Raw genomic sequence first — 6,116 nt, 5'->3', positions numbered from 1 at the left:
CAATAATCAAATTTATAAATCCGATTCCCACCAAAGTGACAATGTGAAAGTATAGACTTACTATATAATAGACATGCCACATTGTCCACACGCTTTATGTCCGCCAAAGTAAATTGCGACTGTATAAAATCTCTCCAGTCACAATGACACAATTTCAAATGGACAAAGTGAAATTGCCGGTTTTAAAGAGGCAATGGTAGGACCCGACACCTGGATTAAATTATGCAGACAGCAGGTCTGACCTTTGCCGCCTTAAACCTGGCAATCTGACTTTGTCCATTGGAAGTGACATCAATGTGACTGATGAGATTTTATACAGTTGCAATCTACATGTGGTGGACCTAAAGCGTGTGGAGAATGTTGTATGTTTATTATGGAGTAAGTCTATGTTTTCACCTTGTCGCTTTGTAGGGCATTGGAATTTTTACATCAATGTAACTTGTATCTGCATTATTGTTATGGTAAAAATGGCTTCGAAAATGCTTTATGAAAAAAACATGGATACTTAGAAATTCAAAATCTTACATTACTTTTTTTCTATTACCTACAAAGGGCTCACAAAAATTTGACTAAACCACCAAGGAGGCCAATCATAGCATGAATTAGTTCCCTTACATCTAACCTTTATGAATATATCAATACATTTTTAGAACCTCTAGTAGCCACCCAACACAGCGAACTGAAACACACCATCAAGGTGAAGGATAGCTTAGAAAAATGTCACTTGGACGGAAAATTACACCACTAGGACATATGCCGTTACATTAAAACAGGCAATCAGTCAATGGTGCAGACGACTTTATAAACCATATATTAGATACAAGAAAAGAAGGTGTGTATTTCTTGAGGCACTCTAATGACAAAATGATAGAATTAAAATCTTAATCTTTATTATAATCTATTAAAATCAGAACAAAAAAACGTTGAAATTGCTTAATATTATGTTAAAGAGACTTGTAACGAAATATAAAAAAATGATTATCAACTAATGACCAAAATAAATCACTGTTAAAATAATTGTGCTGTGCTACCCAGCAGTGACGCTGTTCCAAATGAATCTTAATTATATGTTCTCCAAAATATCATTCATCATTTATTAATTTATAGGTATAAATACAAATGTGTTTTCTCGCTATTAAATCAATCCACAACCCCTATTATCAATAGAATGTATATAGAGACTACATATAGGATTAATATCCCTAATGATGTGCTATTCTTATAGTCCACATATATTTGGTGAGAGATTCCCTTAGGATCAGTCTGTTAGAACCTATATAATTGGTATTAAGTCTATCAGTCCTCCACCTAACTCCCTATGTCCCGGCTCTCTCCCCCACTTAGTACCACCCTATTTGTGTCTCCCCCTTTCCTTAAGGATGTAAGCTCTCAGGAGCAGGGCCCTCTTTGCTTGTGTGCTTCTTCAACTATTCCATCACCCTCTGTACCTCTTGGCCTGCTTCCCTAGCCCTGTTATCTTTAGCTTCAGCTTACTTCACACTGATTTCTATTATCACTTTCACTCATTGTCCCAGATATAATTTGACTAGCAAACCATGTTACCTGTGTGTGTGTATATTTTTGTTTTTCATTTTTTGTTCTTTATGTATCATGTTGTGTCGTCGGTCACTGTTTTCTGTATATGCAATTACGGTGCAGCGGACAATTTGTGGCACCTTATAAATTAAAGAAAATAATAAAAAAATAAAAATCTATTAGGATAAGTTTAGCCTTATAAACCAGCAAAGGATCAATCAGCCCTCTCAGCCCTGATGAAAAGCGAAGCACTTGAGAAACACTGAAGTCAGAGGGATGCCATGACAAGCAATATAAACAGTTTAAACAGCCTGTGATGTATTAGAACACCTGAGTCTGCCAGTATTTCTATTTCAGCCTCTGTTCTCAGTCCTGACAAACAACTCTACTACCACCCAATGTTGATGTCTTTCAGTACACCTTGATAGAGCTAACATGGTCCACTTATAATGAACTCATAGGTCAACTTAAAATGTCTTGATCTCCTTATACACCTTTTGAAACTGGGTAACCCAAAATACTACACTTTACCTGAATACATCACCATGTCAACAATCACATTTCTCCAGACTTTAAAATGGTGCCAAGAGACAGAACTTTATCAAAGAGGTACCTCTGCTGCACTTTGAAATATAGCCAAATTAGCATGGTTAACTTGGCACAGTCTAACAAGTCCTCCTTGCTTCATGTGTTGGCCAATTACACCAATCACCAAGTTTATACCTGTAAATTATAGTCATAATGACATACCTGCAGGATTATTTATGTTAAAGATTAATCCAACTACACATCATTTTTTTTTACCTAGTATTTGCTTAAAAATTCCTTGACAAAAAAATAAAATAAACTGCCATTAGTCTTCATCAATGGGTTAAATATAAAATAATAGAGGACGGTATCAGTTTATTTTCACAGTGTAATGTATGCTCTTTGTAATAACCAAGAAATGGCATTTCCAGCATGTTGCCATATCCACAGTGGATGATGGACAGAAAATGGCCAAATATCAACACATTTCTAGACACAAAATGACCAGCATGTCCAGTATGTCCAACAATGATCATGGGAGGGATCCCCTGGAGGAATCATCTTGCAATCCACTACTTCCACATTAATGAAAGAATAGTGAGAGGTGTCAGATCAGCTGAAGATACCGAGATCCTGGGTGAACTTCAACTCTTCTACCAGGGCCTATAGCAGATCCTTCCATCCAATTGCAACAGCACTAAGAGAAAGGGAAATCCCATACAGATGGGTTTTCCTGCTAAATTGCTTATACAAATAAACGGATCTACCTATATAATCCCTTTGGTAGAGTGTGGAGTGAAGCTCCTATGAAAAGTGAAATATAACAGTCAAGAACAGAGGATCTAATCCGAGACCACATACACAAAGAGAATGGCAACAGTGACTCGATAATTCACATCTAATTTATATTTGCAGACATTTATATTGTTAATTAGTTAGCTATGTATTATTATTATTATTATTATTATTATTATCATAATTTATTTATATAACACCAGCATATTTCATAGTGCTTTACACATTGGGAACAATAAAGTAATAAAGTGAGACTGGTTATTAAAGACAGACAGAGAGGCGAGAGGGCCCTACGCATGAGCTAACAATCTATAGGACATAAGGGATTTGATACATGAGGTTAAGTGCTACATATTGCATACTGGTCTTGACAGATTACAAAGGCATCAAGTGCTTATTGGGCTATATGATCCAGTCACACAGCAATGTTGATCAGGCGACACATGCAAGTTTTATGTGAACTGTGTTGAGTTTGGTAATTATGTACACTATGACAGTAAAGAGGGTGGTTGTGGAGTTTGGTAAGCTAGCGTGAAGAGGTGGGATTTCAGAGAATGCTTCCAGGTTTGAAGACTAGTGGAAAGACTAAGGCGAGATAAGGAATTCCATAAAGTGGATGCAGTCTGAAAAAATTCCTGTAACCGGGAATGTGTAGATGAAAAATGCAGATCTTGTAAATAATGGAGTAGTTGAGTTAAGAGATATTTTGATAATGTGAAGAGATGTAATATTGATGTATGTTATTGATGGCCAACCAATGTAGAAACTGAAGAGAGCATAGGCAGTGAAAGAGCGATTTGCAATGAAAATCAATCTAGCCACAGTATGCAAAATAGATTGCAGGGGGTTAAAGTCTGATTTGTGGAACTTCAGTAAGGATGGTATTGCATTAGTAAATGTGGGAGATAATGAGTGCATTAATTAAAGTTTTTTTCAGTGCCTTGAGTGAGATATGTGTGTATTCTGGAAATGATTTTTAGATGTACTGTATGCAACACGACTTAGATATAGATTTGTTGTGGGAAACAAAGCATAGTTCTGAGTCAACTGTCATACTGGTCAGTGAGCTTGAGATGTAGGATTTATTGTCATATTCTCAATAGAAATAGGTAACTTCTGTTGGCTGGTGGGAGTATAATCAGCTCTGTTTTTGAAAACTTGAAATTGAGTTGGTGAGAGGACATCCAAAATTAAATGGCAGAAAGACAGTTAGAAACACAGTTTGGGTATAATCCACATATAGTTGATGCGGAAATCCAAAGGAGTTTATTAGTCCTAGGACTTAGCCCTATGGTACATAAACTGAAAAAGGAAACAAAAAGGAGGTGGATCCAGAAAAACTAACACTGAAGAGCGACTACATAGTTACACTAAGAACTAGGATAGGACAGTGTCCTGAAAACCTAGGGATTGGAGCGTTAATATAAAAAGAGAGTTGTCAAGAGTGTCAAATGCAGCAGAGAGATCAAGAAGAATAAGCAGCGAGAAATGGCATTTAGATTTAGCAGTGATCAAATCATTGATAACCTTCGTGTTGTGAATAAAAGCCTAACTGGTGAGAGTCCAGTTGGTCGTGTGAGGAAGCAAAGCACGTTAGGAGAGTTTATGTGATTCAAGAAGCTTGGAGGGACAGTAATTTGAGAGAGCGTTTGGGTCCAATTTTTTTTTCATAAATGGAGAGATCACTGTATGATTGAATAATGACGTAAAGATACTAGTAGAGCAAGTGATTACAGATGTTAGAGAACGATTACAGATTTTAGTTAAAGTTGGGAGAACGATATGTAGTACAGTAGGAAGATAAGAAAAAATGAGCTACTTCCTGTTCATTTGTGGTATCAAATATAAAGTTTATAATAAATTGCCAGTGGGTGTAGGGGAGAAATTGAGCTGGTTGTTTGTCGAGGAAGATGATATAGTTCTAAAGATAATGCCATGAAAGAATAGTAAGAAAAGCTATTTGTTACACTTTGGAAATTAAAAATAAAGGACAAGAAACTGAGGCAAATAAACTTAAGAAATACAGAAAGAAGAATGTAAAAAAAATAGACAGAACATACCTAGTTTCAATGTCTTCAGTTAGAAGAAGTGCAGATTCAGACTTTAATTGACATCTCAGGATGGCGTTACCTGCAATATTCTATGGGATCCAGCTGAAGCCTCTCTGGTTTGCGGGATCCTTCACTGTAGAAGTGCTATGTGCATGCTTTTAGCAGAAGCGCTTGTCTACCAGTAAATAAGAAAAACAGAGAGGCCAATCCATTAGGGCTCCCAGAATAGCCTTGGTATGGTGCATTTCAGCGGTGTTTAAATATGCATCACTGCAATTTGCAATGATGCATGTTTACTGGCACTGCATTGTATTAATGCATAGATTCCTTACTCACAAACCCCATTCTTAATCAAAATACACATCACTAAAACCTGGATCACAAGGACATTTTGAAAAAAAAACAAAAGATCTGCATTTCACCAAAAGAACCGATTATCAGCACTGTCTACAGCCGCAATTCAGGAACAATTTCCCACTTGAACCTATTTATCAGGAGGATTTGGATACAAATTGGATGTGAGGAAGAAAGAACAGTTCAACAGAAAAGGCGATGACAGCTGGGTAGATTATTTTGGCTGGTGGGATATTATTAGCTCAAATTTTGAAAATCTGAGTTTCAGGTGGTGACAAGAAATCCAAGATGAAATAGCAGACAGACATATAGTAACACAGGACAATATAGATAGCGATGCAGAAAGGATAGATGAATTTGGGTTTTATCCGCGTAGAGATGATACTGAAATACAAATGAACTTAATAGTTTTCTAAGAAAAATTGTATAAATAGAGAAGAGTAAAAGGTCTGAGCCTTGAGTACTTCAACTGAGAAAAACGAGGTATATTCAGAAAGCCAAACATTTAAATATCTGAAACCAGGAGAGAACAATAGTATAAATACCTAGGGAATACAGTGTTTGTATGAGAAGTGAATGATCAACAGTCTCCAATGCATCATAGAGGTCCAGAAGAAGTAGTAGCGAATAGTGTTCTTTTGACTTAGAAGTGATCAGGTGGTGAACAACCTTAGTCAGTGCGCTCTCTATGGATTATTGGGGATTAAAGCCTGACTGAAGGTCCAATAGGTTAGAGAGTTTTTACAAACTTTCTAAGAAAATTAAGAAGGGGCATGTAAGTTGAGATATTTGAGTATAATGAAAGAGTGACTTTGAGTTGGAATAAGTCTTTTTCAGACTAGGAGTAATATG

The sequence above is a fragment of the Mixophyes fleayi genome, chromosome 4 (assembly GCF_038048845.1).
Source record: "Mixophyes fleayi isolate aMixFle1 chromosome 4, aMixFle1.hap1, whole genome shotgun sequence".
In the NCBI taxonomy this organism is placed as follows: Eukaryota; Metazoa; Chordata; class Amphibia; order Anura; family Limnodynastidae; genus Mixophyes; species Mixophyes fleayi.
The sequence above is the reverse complement of the archived record's forward strand: the minus strand, read 5'-3'. Positions refer to the sequence as shown.